The 17,621-nt window shown below is 35.0% G+C and overlaps 1 pseudogene; it reads right to left on the reverse strand.

Moving 5' to 3' along the window:
- Positions 1-2,543: 2,543 nt before the first annotated feature.
- On the reverse strand, positions 2,544-17,145 carry LOC105749697 (annotated as a pseudogene).
- Positions 17,146-17,621: the final 476 nt, after the last annotated feature.

Genomic DNA, 17,621 nt, shown 5'->3' on the forward strand with positions numbered 1-17,621 from the left:
TGTACAATCAGATTATCACATCAAAACTAAAATCAGAACTATTAGAGAAAGAGAGAGAGCCAGAGACACAGAGAAAGAAACAGAGACAGAGACAGAAAAAGACACTACACACACATACAAAAAAGAATAATGAGGGGAAAAAAATGATACAACTGAAACAATTTGACTCTAACCTGATTGAACAAATTATTATACTTTCACTGATTACAAAAATTTTGTTCAGAAATTCGAACAATGCAAATTAATTGGCACAACAAAGGAGATCACAAGTCCCAAAAGTGTATTACTTAGAAATAGGCAATTTATCTAGGGGAGGGGTTGGAGGAAAGGGGGGGAAATGTTGAAACAGAAGTTTTTGCAAGGATCAGTGTTGAAAAATTACCCATGCATATGTTTTATATATAAAAAGCTGTAATTAAAAAATATATATATATTTGAAAAAAAGTGAAATAGGCAACTCGATTTGCCAGGTAGAGAGAAATGGCTGCCTAAGGAAATTGTAGGTTAAAACATAAACTTTGGTTTGGGAGGAAATGGATTGCACTAAGATAGAGAATACCAGATGCCACTGAAAGAGTTCCACCAGGTTTAGAAATGTGCCACTCAATTAAGCCATAGGGATAATCACCTCCAGAGACCCCCACTCAACCCAGAAATCCACAGAGGAATCCATGGAAATCCTGGGATTGGTAAATAGGTCTCAAGGTAGAATCTATAGTAGGGAAAATCTATACTAGGGAAAGATCATAGAGCCAGGTGACAAGAAGGCACTTTCAGACAAAGCTCCAGAATTCCTTAAAGGAGGACCCTAATCTGGGCCATTGTACTCAGGACTTAAAAGGCCTTGTTTACCTTATTGTTTCAGAATTTGACTCAAGCACAGTCCCATGCATATGAAAACAAAGAAAAACACCTACCACAAGAGAAAATACCTTGGTTTGATAGCTACCCAAAGGATAATCCTAGAAGATAGTGACCTCACAAGTTCAAGTAACAGCTCAAAGGAAAAAATATCCTGTCCATAGAAACTATAGAACTTTTTAAAGGAAATGAAATAAGAGATACTGGATGAAAATGCTGAGGAGAAAAAAATGACAATGAAACCCCATGACTTAAAATGGATGCTGGAAAACATCAGTCAAAAACTGAAAACTCTGGGGATTAGAATGGGCTAGATAGAAAACAATGACTCAAGGGTACAACAAAAATATCAAAATAAAACCAAAAATCTAGAGGAGGAAAAAAACAGAAGAAAACCAAAGAAAGGTGATATTGAAAACTATCAGCCTAAAAAATAGATCATGGAGAGACAGTCTAAGAATTATCATATTCTCTGAACATTTTGATCAGAAAAAAAAAAATCTGGATATCATATTCCAGTAAATTATGAATAAAAATTTCCCAGAATGCTTAGGCTGGAGGCCAAAGTGAAAATAAAAAGAACCTACTAGTCACCTCCTGAAAGAAACCATAAAATAAAAAAATCTCAGGACAATATAAGAACATCCAGAACTTCCAAGTCAAAGAAAAAATGTTCCAAGCAACTATAAAGGAGGTCACATATTAAAGAGTCATAATAATAAAGATTACACAAGATTTAGCATCTGACATTACATAGAGGAGAACTTAGAATATGATATGCCAAAAAGTAAGATTAAGGACAAAATTCAACAAAAACAATTATAAGTCTACAGAATAGGTGAAGATGGAGGAATCCTTTAATGAAACAGAGGGTTTCCAAGTATTCCTGATTAAAAAAAAAAAAATCATAAAGTCTAATTTATGTCTAAATGTCTTTTGTCTAAAGTCTTATGTCTAAAAGTCTAAATGACTTTTAAAAATGAAAGTACAAACACCAAGATAAACCCAGAAAGTCATGTATATTCATATAATTGAAAAGGATTACATGGTGATGAATTATTTACATATTAATGGGAGACAAGAAAGAAAGGTCTTCTCAGAATTCTAGTATTTTTGAGTCATCGAAAAAAAAAAGTTTAAAAGACAGCAGATCTGAAAATGGTATTGATGAGGTTTGGCCCAGGGCAGAGAGTTGTGGGAATCCCTTCTGGTCGGCGCAGGTCCTTCATAAAAGAATTTACAAACCCAAAAAGTTAGACTGGCAAAAAGAAGTTTATTGGCACTGAAAAGTCAACTTTTGTTAGGAGGCTGACTTCCTCAGTGGCAGGGTCCGGACAGAAAAGTAAAAGTCTAGCAGAGGAATCCTGACAGAAAGATAAACAAGGGGTATAGAGAAATCCTGGCAGAAAGATAGAGGGGTTAATGCCGAAAAGAGAATGCCCTTCTCAGAGGGCAGAGGGTCCTTGCAGACAGCTATGCCAAGGAGAGAGAGAGGTTCCTTGGCATGGCATGTTCCTGCTTTGGGCCTCTGTGAAGAATTGAACTAGCAAATGCCTATTTTATCTTGACTGGGAGCTGGGGGTAGTTTGAGTTGAAATCAGACCAAAATCTTCCAATTGAATAGAAGATTTTCAATTGAATGAGTGTCCCTGGACCAATCTTCAACTCAATAAAAGGTGTCATCAGTAGTGAGTGTTATCAATGGGGGGTGTGCTGGTCTCCTCTAGAATAACAGAATGAAATTACTTATCTTGATTCCCTAGGGCGAGTCTTTCTCAGGGGAGAACTTCTCTGAGGGTTCAAGGAGTTTTTCAAGCATTCCCCCCAAAGTCAGAGAGACAGTTTCAGGGTTCCCCTGTCAGTATTGTTCAGTTTTATTTGTTTTAAAAGATAATGAAAATAGGAAGAAAAGAGTACTTACTTGTAGGAAATAATGAGGAAAATTGCTGTTATCTAATTATTGATATATAATGTGCCTGAGATTAAGAGTACATAGCCATGGCAGAAGAAGTGAAGGGAAATTAGCATCTCATGGACCTCATGTTCATATGAATAAGATAAAGAAAGACTGAATATAATTATACACATATCTCAATATATAAATATATAGAATCTCAGTATAGAAATATATTAAACTCAAAAGGGAAGTGGAAACAAAGACAGTGGAGGGATAGAGAGAAATCTAAAAGGAAGGATGGGATAGATAAGGGAACAACATATCAAATATTACAGGGAAAAATATAAAGAGCGGATTAAAAACAAAGGGGGGAATAGTAAAACCTGGGATCGGGACAAGGTACAGAAAAGAAAAGAGCTGTAACAGACTAGAAGCAGATTGTTTCAGTTATAAGATCATAAGTATCAAGTAAATCCCTTTTCTTCTAGCACCTTCTTTATAAAGAGGAAGATGGTAATAAAGAAAAGGAAAAGTAAAGAGTATATGATAGAACAAAATACACAGTTGATATTCTTAACTAAGTATGAATTGAATTAAGTCACTATAAAATGAAAGAAGATAGCAGAATTGATGAGAAAGAGAAATCTAATGATTTTTGTTTGCAAACACTTGAAACAAAAAGATTCACATAGAGTTAAAAAAAAAAGGCATAACCTATTTTGCTTCATCTAAACTTGAAAAAAAAAAAGTTAGATTACAAGAGACAGTCTTAGGAGAATAGATTCATAAATCCCATTTTCTATTAGAAAGGAATAAAACTTTGGAAAAAAATTAAAGATAGTATTATCTCTGGTGATTATTGAATGGGGAAAAAAAAGGAATTTACGTACTTATATTGGTAGAATATAGAGATAGCTGGGGATGGGAATGTATGTGTGGAGAAGGTGTGGGTATGGGTGTAGGTATGGGTATGTGTATGTAATCATTTTGATGACACAATAGATAGAGCCTTGAGCCTGAAGTCAGGAAGACCTGAGTTCAAATATAGCCTCAGACATTCACTCTCTGTGTGACCCTAAACAAGTCACTTAACTCTGTTTTCCTCAGACCTCATCTGTAAAATGAATTAGAGAATAAAATGAAAAACCATTCTAATTTTTTTGCAAAGAAAATCCTAAATGATGCCATTAAAGGTTAGACATAACAAAATAGTTCAACAACAACAACGATAAAGACATCTAGATGGCATGTTTACAAATAAAGATCTCAACCAAAAAAAAAAAAATATATATATATATATAAGCAGAAATATTAGATATTTTTTAATCACAATTCAATAAAAAATTATAGTCAACAAAGATTCCCATAAAAAACTAAAGTAATAGATTTGAAAATAATTTTAAAGAATTGAAAGACAAAAATATAAATTATAAAGATAATAGAAAATTTTATCAAAAATATGATAATAATGAATATATCAAATTTTACAATATTTACCTGCTGCAATTCTGAGGGGAATTTTCTATTTCTAAACTCATTTATCAACCAAAGAGAAAAATAACATATCAGTAAATTGGACATACAATTTAAAAGAGTTTAATGACAACAAATCAAAAATCCCCAACTAAACAATGAAATGGAAATTCTGAAAAATTAAAGAAGACACTAATAAAATTGAAAGTAAAAAGACTATCAAATTGATTAACAAAATAAGTGATTTTGGGGGAGGAAATAATAAAATAAATAGTTGGCTATGGTCATTTTTAAAAGAGAGAGAAATTGTTCATATAAAAAATGAAAAAGAGAATTTGGATCAGTTTTTAAGAGGAAATCAAGAAATTTATCAAAACTTTTTTGATAAAAAATATGGTAAAAAATTATAATTTAGAGGAAAGATATGTATATTTACAAAAATATAAAATACCAGGATTAATAAAAGAAGAAATAGACTAAATAATTTGACATTAGAAAAAAATGAATAAGATATAAATTAATTTTCAAAGGAAAAAAAGTCTCTAGAACCAGATAGATTCACAAGTGAATTCTATCAAAAACATTCAAAAAACAATTAACTTCAATAGCACATAAAATGTTAGCAATAATAAGAAAAGAAGGGACTATTCTTATATGTTTATATGACATAAATAGAGTTTTTATACCTAAAGTTGGGAGAGATAAAATGGAGAGATGGACAAGGAGAGAATAAATATGAACTAATACCTTAGTTAATATTAATACCAAAAAAATTATCAAAAGGGCCAAACTAACATATGAGAAAGATTATATACTATGGCCAGATTGACGTTACACCAGACATCCAGTTAGTTCAATATAAGGAATAAAATAAATATAATAAATCACATTAATAATATAAACAATGAAGAAATATTATTGAAAATGTTTTTTAAAACTTGACAAAAATCAAATACCCATTTCTTTTTTAAAGTTTTAGAAATCATATGAATAAATAAACCTGTCCTTAATGTAGTAAACAGTATTTCTCTAAATTCAAAAGCAAACATTACACATGATGAAGAAAAGTTAACCTTTTTTTTTTCCCTGAGGCAATTGGGGTTAAGTGACTTGCCCAGGGTCACACAGCTAGGAAGTGTTAAGTGTCTGAGGCCAGATTTGAACTCAGGTTGTCCTGACTTCAGAGTTGGTGCTCTCTCCACTGCATCACCTAGGTGCCCCAGAAGTTGACTTTTCCAATAAGATCAAGGATAAAGTAAAAATGTCCATTGTACAACAGATAAATCATTAAAGAATTTGAACATGTAGTTTTCAAAGGAAGAAATCCAAGTAATCTAAATCACTAATAATTAGGAAAATGCAAATTAAAGGAACTTTGAGGTTCCATTTCATCTCTATCAGGCTGGCAAAGATAACAAAAGAGAAAAAATGACAAATGTTTGAAGAACTATGGGAAACAGGTACACTACCCCCATCAACTGGAGAATGGCTGAATAAGTTATAGTGTATGATGGTAATGGAATATTATTGTTCAAAAAAAAAATGATGAACAAGCTGATTTTAGAAAGGACTGAAAAGATTTACATGAATTGATGCTGAGTGGAGCAGACAGAATCAGGACTACATTGTACATAGTAACAGCAAGATCATGTGATGATTAACTATGAAAGACTTGGTTTTTCTCAGTGGTTCAGCAATCCAAGGTAATCCCAATAAACTTTGGATAGAAAATGCCATCTGCATCTAGAAAAAGAAATATAGAGATTGAATGTAAATCAGTATATATAATATTCATTTCTTTTTTCCATTTTTTTTCTCTCTCTCATGGTTTTTCCCTTTTGATCTGATTTTTCTCTCCCAGCATGATTCATAAAGAAATGTATGTTTTAAAAAATTAATATACATAACAAGGAAAAATAACACATTTTTTAAAAAAAGAAAACATTATTAACTATCCATCCAATTCTTATTCTCCTATTTATACAAAAATGTTATGAGAGTCATTTATACATGAATTAGGAATTATAGGGAATGATAATTATTATTAAGGAAAAACAGTAATAAATAACAACTACATAACACTTACTTTGTGCCAGACACTGTATTAAGTACTTTGTAATGACTAATTCATTTGATCTTTACTATAATTCTGCAAGGTAGATATTATTATTATCCCCATTTTTCAGATGAAAATCTGAAGCCATGGTTAAGTGACTTGCCATGGGTCACACACTTAGTAAATAGATGAAACTTGGTTTGAACATAGGTCTTCATGACTTCTAACCCAGGGCTCTGTATACTGTACAGCTGCTATTGTTTGCTGATTGTTATTTGTTTATGATTACAAACAAACAAACAAAAAAGCATTTGATTCAGTAGAAAGAAAACACCAACTTGCAGGCTTTTTTACAACAAACTCTCCCACCCAAACATCAAAATCATTCAGAAATCATTAGAATATGAAATATGAAAACAAATAATCCTGTTCGATTTTCTGAGAGAGGAAATGAACTCAAGAATAGAGTGTACTTCAGGATGAGGAGGCTTCTGTGGCATGGTGGGGAAAGTTCCAAAAGTCAGAAATGGAGCCCAGTAAGATTGGGCTCTTTGTGGATTTGCCAGAGTAAAGTAAGCCAATGAGAAGAAATGAGCTTATGTTCATTATGAAAGTCTTATGTGCAGGCCATGTGAGTCCAGGATGTTGGGATGTCATTATTATTTTAATATGTAAATTATATAAGTATCATTATTTTTTAAAATCTTCTATGAGCGAGAGGGAGTGACTTGGATTTCCCCTTGATCACCTGATATAATCACAGGTGAAAAAGTATGGATGCACTTAAAAAGGAAAAAATCACCTTCTGCTATCCAGTTCAAACATTTTTCTCTTAGTGATTGGTGGTTCTCAAAAGATAGTTCGAGATTTCAAGGCAGTCAACAACAAAGGTAATAATTAGGGGGAAAAAATGGCCAGCTCCTCATCTCTTAAGGGGAATATGTGATGATATCTAACCACAGAAAGAGACATCCCTTCAAGAAATTAGATTCCGAGGAACAATTGAATGAGACATCCTGCCCAGACACACTACAGAGAGCCAGGCAGCAGAGGTCAGAAGTAGCTTCAAGAAGTATCATAGCTGGCAGGAGAAAATACAACCAACTAGCTATAAACTAAACAATCACTGTGCCCATTGAAGAGCAAACCCTAAAAGCTTAGCTGAGCAGCTTTGTAAAGGACTCCACAGGAAAGGACTTTCATGTCTTGTAATACCAAAGAAAAAAGGAGCCATGCAGATATCCTAGAATGTACCATTGCTTCAAACAATTTACAAAACACATATAAGAATCCTTATTTGGACTCTTATATGTTCTGACAAGTACTTAGGTTTTCCACCAAATTTTCTACAGCATCTTAAAGAGCACATTCAATATCATTGTCCCTCTACATATTCCATATATCTCATTATATGATTCCCCCAAAGGCTTTAAGTCCATCATTTCATGCCAACCTTCCAACATCTGCCCAAATATAGTGTTAATTTTCACTTAATTTTTTATCATAGTGTACTAGCCATGCAACAGATATTAGAACTTAATTGCACAATTATACAGCCATGCAACTGTTATAATAGAATTACTAGTCTCATCTGTCAAAATCAAGATAGAAAATGTCATTGTTCATAGTATAAGGAAAAGAATTACAGCTTTGCATATATGTACATTTATATATATATATATATGTATATGTATTGTGCACATATGTGCACAATCAAATTGTGTCAACCTGTGTCAAATCAATTCATGTATGTGTGTTTATATGTACATGCCATATGTGTGTACCTGGATATAAGTACATTACAGTATATGCATGTTTGTGTGTTAATACATATACATAAAAGAAGCTGACATAAAAGTCAGCTAGAAATAATTAGTGGTTGTTTTGGGAAATTTTGTTTTGGGTATTTTACCTTGGTACCTTCTTTTTGTCTTTTTTTCTCTCTTGCTTAAAAGCAACAGAGAGAAAAATATTTTTTATGTGAAGTGTTTGCAGGCAGGGGATGATCTTTAGTACAAAGAGAACCTACAGCAAATTTTTTAGGTTGCTAAGTAACATCAAGGAGAAATCTTGAATTTGAAGAGTCTGAAAGAAGCCAACAGAAGGCTTCTTCCACAGCCAACAACCAAATTAACTCAAGACTCCTTAATTTTCCCTTTTTCTTAATAGCAAGTTGCTACACCTTCTAAACCTTTGGCTCTCAATCTTCAATTCCAAATGAACCATGTTATAAAACAATATGCTGGCGCAGTGAATAGAGCACCAGCCCTGAAGTCAGGAGGACCTGAGTTCAAACTTGGCCTCAGACACTTAACACTTCCTAGCTGTGTGACTCTGGGCAAACCCCAACTGCCTCAGGGAAAAAAAAAAAATATTGCCCACACATAAATTTGAGGATTCTTGTATATATGCTGGAAAGAGATAGGCTTTTATCTATTGCCCAACTATCTTCCATTCCACCCCAAATGTGCCTTTCTTTTTTTACTGTAAACAGGAGCAAAGAAACTTCATGAGATTGAATAGAAAGAACAGTGGTTTGGGTAAAAAAAAAAAAATGGTGAAGAAACTCGCAAGTAAATGAAAATGGAGAGCAAAAACAAAAATAACAACCTCACTACTTCTTCAATATTAAAATTCTAACAGATAAACCTTTTGACCACCCAGATAATTGCTATGGATCACTTTTGGACTACCTTCCTCAAGGTGAAAGCCCAAAGATCTTTGATTTCATGTTGTTTTACGTGACTGAATTTATGTTATAGTCTGGATTTCTTTTTTTTCCCTTGATGCAATTGGGATTATGTGACTTGCTCAGGGTCACACAATTAGGAAGTGTTAAATATCGGAATCCAGATTTGAACTCAAGTCCTCCTCATTTCAGGGCTGGTGCTCTATCTATCGTGCCTCCTAGCTGCCCCCCCCCCCCGGATTTTTTTAACTAGATAAAACATTGATATCATAGCTACCATTGCTCCCTGAAGAGTACATTGGGAAACTGGAAAATTGTAAAAAAAAATTTAGAGAGGATCTTTATAAATGCCATTTTACTTTTCAAATGAAAATGTTCAGATATAAAATTATCACTATGGTGGACACACAGGGCAGTCTTCTCCAGCTGTGCCCTTCTCTGCTTTGCTTCTACAATGGGGAAGAAGAAATTCTCTCTCTGAGTCAAGAATTCCTCACAAAGTGGCAATCGATTACTCCACAAAGTCTTCCTCATATACACCAAGAGTTTCCACAAGCACGTCAGGTCAGAATCCCAGTAAAAGATTTTATCCAGAGGGATGGATGTCTCTGGGAGATAGTCAGCATTTTTCAATCATCTATCTTATTTTTTCAAACACTAATTTTCATAGAGGTTCTCCCAACTTCTGTGGTACTTTAAATTTGTAATGTACGGAATAGATATCACCTGAACTAATTTCATCAGTTATAATCAGGCAGGTAATATGAGAATGTGGGAATGGATTATTTTGATTATTTAGACAAATGACCATCTACAAATTGTGACCAGCACAACACAAATGGGCTAATGGCAGTTGAAAATAAGGAGACGTTGCTGATAATTCAACAGAATCGTTTATTTAGAAAAATCACACTGCTTATATAATCTTAAAACCATATGTTATTATGAAAAGCATTGTTCTGTGACCAACCCTGATTTCTATCTTCTATGATCTAATTCTCTGAAGCATATTGTCATTTTCTGGAGACTCCATCTTCTGTAAAGTTTACAATACCCCAGTAAAAGGCCCAGGACCTTATGTTTTCTTATGATTTCAAGCTTAAATGCACCTTAATTAATCTTAGGAAGAGGGGAACATCCCAGTTACTAAAGTTTCTAGCTTTCTGGAAGTCCTCTACATCTCTCCTTTTTTTGCTTTTGTTTTCCTTTTGCTGAGACAATTGGGGTTAAGTGACTTTCCTAGGGTCACACAGCTAGGAAGTATTAAGTGTCTGAGGCAGGATTTAAACTCAGGTCCTCCTGACTTCAGGGCCAGTACTCTATCCACTCCCTTTTTTGTTTATTGAGGTGCTCTCAAGTCTTGAAGTCTGAGATCCTGCCTGTGGACATTCTCCACAATTCTTTTAACTATGGTCAGAAAACAGAGTAGGTCCACAGATATACATATAAGGAAAATTATAGCAAATGCTATGAGTATAATTTCATGCCCAGTGGCACTGAATGTTCCTTATCTACTATAAATCCAATCAGCAATTATTTGGGCAGTCTGGACAGGTTCTAGATTTTCATGTGATTCTTTATATAACATATCAACAATCTTTTGAAGATCTTCAATATCCAAGGTAACATTTGAATTTCCCTATAATCCATTAAGGTGATTTCTAATTTTATCCCATTCCTACTCTGACTCATTGTATTCCTTATTAATCATACAGAAACTAGTGAATCTGTAATCACACACCAATCTTTGTCTAATCCTCAATATTTTCATTTCTTGTCCTATTTAGAGGACACCCTCCCTCATTATGGGCCAGAACTTGAAACAAGGTACTAAGTGGAATTGAGGAGACAATGGTTAAATCTAGTTTAGCATTGATTTAATCCTACAACAAATAATGGTTTCCTACTAATATAATAATTGATTTAGACTCAATGTATAGTATATAAGGAAGAAGCTCTCACGGCCAAAAAAGAGACAAGCACACTAGAAGTTCTCGGAGGGTGAGACAGATTCATTCCATTGGCCACCTTTGGGGTGGCTGGAGGCTGAAGCACAAACCTTTGGATTCGGAAAGATTCAGAGGGCAAAAAAGGAGGCAGGAGCTCAAGCTCTCAGAACCAAAGAGAGAGCTAGGCCTCCAAGAAAGCTAACCCAGCCCCAGGAAAAGAGACAAAGCTTTGAAAGAGATAATAAAAGTTTTGGACTTTAATCCCTGGCTACTTGTGTAATAATTACTGAACTGAAATGAAGGCTGCCTCCAGAGACCCCAAAAAACCTCAACAGGGAACATTACATTTTAGAGAGAACATTACACTCCCTTACTTGATTTATAGCTTCATAAATCTCCTTATTAATTTTATTCTGTATAGCAAACCTTTTAGAGATGTTCAGAGTAAGTTCATGCAAATAATTAGCTTGAACCATTTGATTTTGAATAGTAATTACAAATATAGCATGAGGTACTGGAAAGTAAAATAGAAGTTAATGTAATTATACCAAAAACAATACATGAAATACATCTTTTCTTTCTCCTTTTGCTAAGCAAATGTTCAATGTTCTCCAAAGAATAATCTGCTCAAGTGTGATACCAATTATCACTCTGTAGAGGTAACATTAAATGAAGGCTTCATAATAACAAACACAATACAAGTATTAACCTTACTTCTTTTGCTTTCAGAAACCTTGTATTCCCTGCAAGTAACATTATAAACTCCTCCTTCTACTTTTGCTATTGTAACTTGGCCAATTTCTCCCCACATGAAAGCATAATCATTACCCAAACATGCACGCACTGTAGCATTATATGATACATTCTTATTTCTGTTTTGATAATATCCCTCTATAAGAGCAAACAGTAATGGGATTTTCCAAACATGATCATTACCCTTTTCATTATTTCCCCACCAATTCAGTTTGAGGTATCCCCCATGTATATGGCAATCATGAGAGTCATTATGCCAGGACACATAAATCTGATTACAAATTGTGTGACAAAAGTTCCTGCTGTGTTCTGCAGTCCAGAAAAGGAGGATCAGCTTCCTCAGAGTCCCAGAGGTCCTGATCCAGACAAGGTGATATATGAATTCCCAACTGAGAGTTGCTGTTTCACAGTTTTGAATCAATATACTCATAACAGTGGTTGTTAGATTGAGGAAATGTTGTATGCTTGGTGGCACTACAGATTTTTACACAATTAGATGGTTGCAACATTCCTACTAGCCAAAAGCCTGTGAAAAGGATCATGTTTATAACAAAATATTTATATTTATATATATGTATATAACAAAATTTATATTTATATAACAAAAATGTCAAAGTTAGAATTTGTAGTAACTCATAAGGGAGGATCTTTAGTAAGTCCAATAAAATTAAATTTAATTTTCAAAGTATTTAATTCCCCTCCATGCTCATTAATACCAAATTACTTCACTAAATATTGAGATCCATTACCATGCAATAGAATTTCAGGAATGTATTTTCCCCATTCAACCATTCTCACCCAAGGTGGGCTTTGCATAATATCCCAGAAGGTTTTAGTTTTTCCCTCTCCCAATTTAAGTTGTGCCCCCACTAAGGCCAGTTGCAGGAGCCATGCTGCCCCCATTCCCCTTGCGTACCAGCAGCTTCTACAAGTCTTCTTTTCTTTTATCTTCATGCTCTGGATCATTTTGGACAGGATGGCTACATCTTTCCAGAATTCATGTGTCTCCTTTATCTGTGAAAATACAAAGAAAACCTCGACCCCGAATTATTACCTTATCAGGGCCCCTCCATATCCCGTTAACATCCTTCTACATTACATATTGTGACAGGAGGGCCAGGCGACAGAGCTGACCCTTTAACCTTTTCTGTTTCTCTTTGTTTGAGGAAAAATGATATAGAAAAGAAAAAACCAAGCCAGCTGGGGTGTGGGACATGTTATTCAATGTGAGATAATTAATGGTATATAGTGCTTTAGCAAATCTATTCTTGGAGGACTTCTCCCCCCTCCCTTTTTTTGTTTATTAAGAATGATTTTCAGATTATAAAAAAGGGAAAGGGACCTGTATGTGCACGAATGTTTGTGGCAGCCCTTTTTGTAGTGGCTAGAAACTGGAAACTGAATGGATGCCCATCAGTTGGAGAATGGCTGAATAAATTGTGGTATATGAATACTATGGAATATTACTGTTCTGTAAGAAATGACCAACAGGATGATTTCAGAAAGGCCTGGAGAGACTTACACGAACTGATGCTGAGTGAAATGAGCAGAACCAGGAGATCATTATATACTTCAACAACAATATGATATGATGACCAGTTCTGATGGACCAGGCCATCCTCAGCAACGAGATCAACCAAATCATTTCCAATGGAGCAGTAATGAACTGAACCAGCTACGCCCAGAGAAAGAACTCTGGGAGATGACTAAAAACCATTACATTGAATTCCTCATCCTTATATCTATGCCCACCTGCATTTTTGATTTCCTTCACAGGCTAATTGTACAATATTTCAAAGTCTGATTCTTTTTGTACAGCAAAATAACGTTTTGGTCATGTATACTTATTGTGTATCTAATTTATATTTTAATGTATTTAACATCTACTGGTCATCCTGCCATCCGGGGGATGGGGTGGGAGGTAAGAGGTGAAAAATTGGAACAAGAAGTTTGGCAATTGTTAATGCTGTAAAGTTACCCATACATATAACCTGTAAATAAAAGGCTATTAAATAAAAAAATAAATAAAAAATAAAAAAGAATGATTTTCAATGTTCTATTCTTACCCTCTACTTTTCCTGGTTTTGATAAGCAAATTTTTGTAATGTTATACAAAGGGAGAGGATCAGAAGAGACCATCTGAGGGCTTTTCTCTCTGCATACTTTGTATAAAGTTTCTCCTATGGCTTCCCATTCACTGATAGTGATTTGGGGACCACTGGGGAACCACGGCACATTATTGTAAATATCCTGTAGAAATGCTCTTAACTTATTTTTCTTAGCCCTTACTCCCCTTTTTAACATAATTAACTGTAAAAGTTTAAGATCTTATCCTTCATTCTGCAATCCTGTAATTATTTTCCCTCCTATTGTTTTACTTCTCTGTTTGCTCAGAAAAGTGAAAGAATAGATGAGCTGTGCAGGTGATCTGTAGTGCAGGTGATCTGTAGGGCAGGTGATCTGTAGGGCACGTGAATTGCCCTACTGGAGTCTTCCCCTTACCTTGTCTAAGGCCTTTTGTCCTCCGGCTACCCAGGGGGTACCAACCACTAAAAGATCATCTTCGGTACCAGGTTCCTCATCAAGTCTCTGCTTCCTTTGTGGGCTGCTTGACACAATCAATGTCTGATAGGATTAGGGCCTGACACAATCAGGGCCCCACATTGGGAGCTTTTTGTTGTGACCAGCACAACACAAATGGGCATAGTGGCAGTTGAAAAGAGGCGGGGTTGCTGATAACTCAAAAGAGTCATTTATTAAGAGAAATCATGCTGCTTATATATCTTAAAACCATATGTTATTATGAAAAAGATTGTTCTGTGACCAATCTTGGTTTCTGTTTTCTGTGATCTAATTCTCGAAAGCATGTTATTAGTTTCTGGGGACTCAATCTTATGTAAAGTTCACAATGCCCCAGTGATTTCAAGCTTAAATGCACTCTTGATTAATCTTAGGAGGAGGGGAACATCCCAGTTACCAAAGTTTCTAGCTTCCTGGGAGTTCTCTACACCAAAGAACATTTTTCCACCTCTGGAAAAAGAATTCTAGTATTTGGTTTGGTGTCTATACTCAAAATAAAGGGTTAAAATCAAAAGTAGGATAAGAGTAGTATCATCCAACCACACTCTGGAAGCCAAGGTTTCTAAAGCTTGAGTTTGGAATACAAGGTTCATCTCAAACTGTAGTTGTATATTTAGACAATTACAAGGTTCAACTGCACAGATATCAACTACCTTAACAACTTCAATATATCTTCTTCCTAAGAGATCAATCACTGCTGCCATAAAAACATGAAAGGGGGGTGGGGGGAACAGCTAGATGACACAATGGATAGAGTAAGGACCCTGAAGTGAGGAGGACCTGAGTTCAAATCTGACTTCAGACACTTAACATTTAGCAGTATAAGCTGGGTAAGTCATTTAACCCCAGTTGCCTAGTTTTTTAAAGAAAAGAAAAGATGTAAATCCATTTTTTTTTAGGTTATATTTATACATTCATTTTTTTACATATTTCCACATGCATCATGTTGGTAGAAAAAAAATTTGGAATGAAAGAGGAAAACCATGAGAAAAAAATAGAAGAAAAAAAGGTAAAAATAGTATGCTTTGATCTACATTCAGTTTCCATAGTTCTCTCTCTGAATGTGGATGGCATTTTCCATTTAAAGTTGATTAGAATTGCCTTGGATCACTGAATTGCTGAAAAAGCCAAGTCTACAATAGTTGATTATCACACAATCTTGTTGCTATGTGTGTTTTCCTGATTCTACTTGCTTCACTCAGCATCAATTCATGTAAATCTTTCCAGGCTTTTCTAAAATCAGTCTGCTCATCATTTTTTATAAACAGTAATATTTCATTACTTTCATATCCTATAATTTACTCAGCCATTCCCCACTTGATGAGTATCCACTCATTTTCTAATTCTTATGCAAATCCATTATTTAAAGTGCTTCTGAAACCACTTATACCTGGAATTTGCTTTACTGAAGAGACTTCAAGGAATCAGCTGGAAGAGTCAAAAAAGCTTTTGAGTTTCCTGAGCACTTTGGGAGAGTTCATAGGTTTTGTTTTTTGTTTTTTTTTTTCATCTTCCCTTGTTCTGGTTCCTTAATGTTCTTATATCAACTGAGAGATACCCAAATGTCTGTTTTTCTAAGTTCTTTGCATCACATCAGTTCCCCCATGATACCCCTCTTGTCACCTGGATATCAATGGGCTAGCTGTCTAAATATACACTTTTTTGGCATCTCTTTCTTCCCTGATTCATGTCTTATCAGCTGGTTGTGTGTGGTCTGTAATATAAAGTCTGCTCACATCCAAAATTGATATATTCAATATAGTTAACATCACCACAGATCTTCAGGTCTGAAAACACCAAGGTCTTTTACTAGTATTTCAGTTTGCATTTTTCCAATATAGTTTCTAATATTCGAATATCATTCTGGTGTCTTAGTCTGGTGCTCCTCAAAAAACTCAAGAATGGCTTGCTTCTTTTCTTCCTGAAAAGCATTTCTGTTTACTTTTAGCTCTTGTTCAAGCCCTTTGAACTCCTCCCCATCCTCTTGACTTGTCTCACCTTCTTGGCAGAAAGAATAAAAAAGCATCTCCCTATCAAGGACATCGATCTACCAAGCTCTGAATAGACCTCTTCGATCCTGCTTGGAACTTCCTTCAGATGTCTGATCAAGTGATGAATCCGTTCTCCCATCATTGTTGCTGGACTTCTGCAACCAGGAAGCAATTCTCAAGAAAAAGAGTGTTTCCCTTCAACCTTGTGAAAGACTATGAAAGTTTTTTTTCCTAGGAGTAGCAGAAATGGCATGCTCTCATCCCTTGGGAGGAGTGAGCCCTCAAGGGTCTCTTTTATGATCTGTCTTAATGAAAACACTAAATAAAAGAACATTCCTTGGGGGATGTGAAACAATTCATCTAATTCATTAGCAATGTTCACTTCTTCATCATCAGATGATGTCTCAATTTTTACAGCATTGAAGTTACATTCATTAAATGCTCATAAGCCTAATGAGGACTAGGACATTTCCCCCTGAAAGTTCATCTGAGGCCTGAAGATAATTGCTGCTCTTCTGCTTGGGCAGGCCTTTTTTCAGACCATCTAATTTGTCTTATTAAAGTAGTCCTGAGTAAGTCGTGTAAAACAATACAGCCACCTATTAGTTTTGCAATTTTTGTCTACCTCCAGATAAATTTGTCCAGACTTGTTCAAATAGCTCTTTTTCTCCCACAGTCCATGTAAGTGATTGGCCAGACTTATAAATGACTATAATCATGAGTTTTCCTGATTTTTGTGAACTTTTCATGTGCTTTTTATTGCTTTCCTTTTTGATCAAGTCAGAATATGTCTTGGAGTCATCTTTAGACGAATAATATTCTTCCAATAACATTTTCTTGATGACAGCCCTCTTCTTAACACTCTATCCAGACTCCAAGGAATGAGCCATTATCATTCTTCCGGTTGAATCATGGTAATGATCTTGCTGTGAACTAAATGGTATGTCTTTATCACCCCTGGGTAGAGGAGACACTTCTACCTCAGGGTCTCACTTAATATTCACATTTATCTTTCAGCCTCCATAATCATGATCATAACTGGAGAATCACCCTTTGGCCCCCAGAGGCAAATTTTTCAAATAGGGATAATGTAACAAGGGTTTTACTTATGTGCAAAATGTATTAGATGGCATCTCTTCACATAGAAAGGCTGGGGAGTTTGCTTCTGAAACAGTCACACTGACATGTAAGGGAAATGCCTTAAAAGGCATGTATTGTGGTTGGTTCTGGTCCTCTTGGAGGTGAATGGGAGACTCTGATTGGTTTCAGAGGCATAGTCTCTCTTGCCTTACTCCTTTAGGCTACTCTATTCCTAGAAGTATGAATTTGTTCTTCTAGTTGCCTGGTAAGAGGATATGATGTAAGAGGAGAG

Source organism: Sarcophilus harrisii, chromosome 1, assembly GCF_902635505.1.
Source record: "Sarcophilus harrisii chromosome 1, mSarHar1.11, whole genome shotgun sequence".
NCBI classification, from domain to species: domain Eukaryota; kingdom Metazoa; phylum Chordata; class Mammalia; order Dasyuromorphia; family Dasyuridae; genus Sarcophilus; species Sarcophilus harrisii.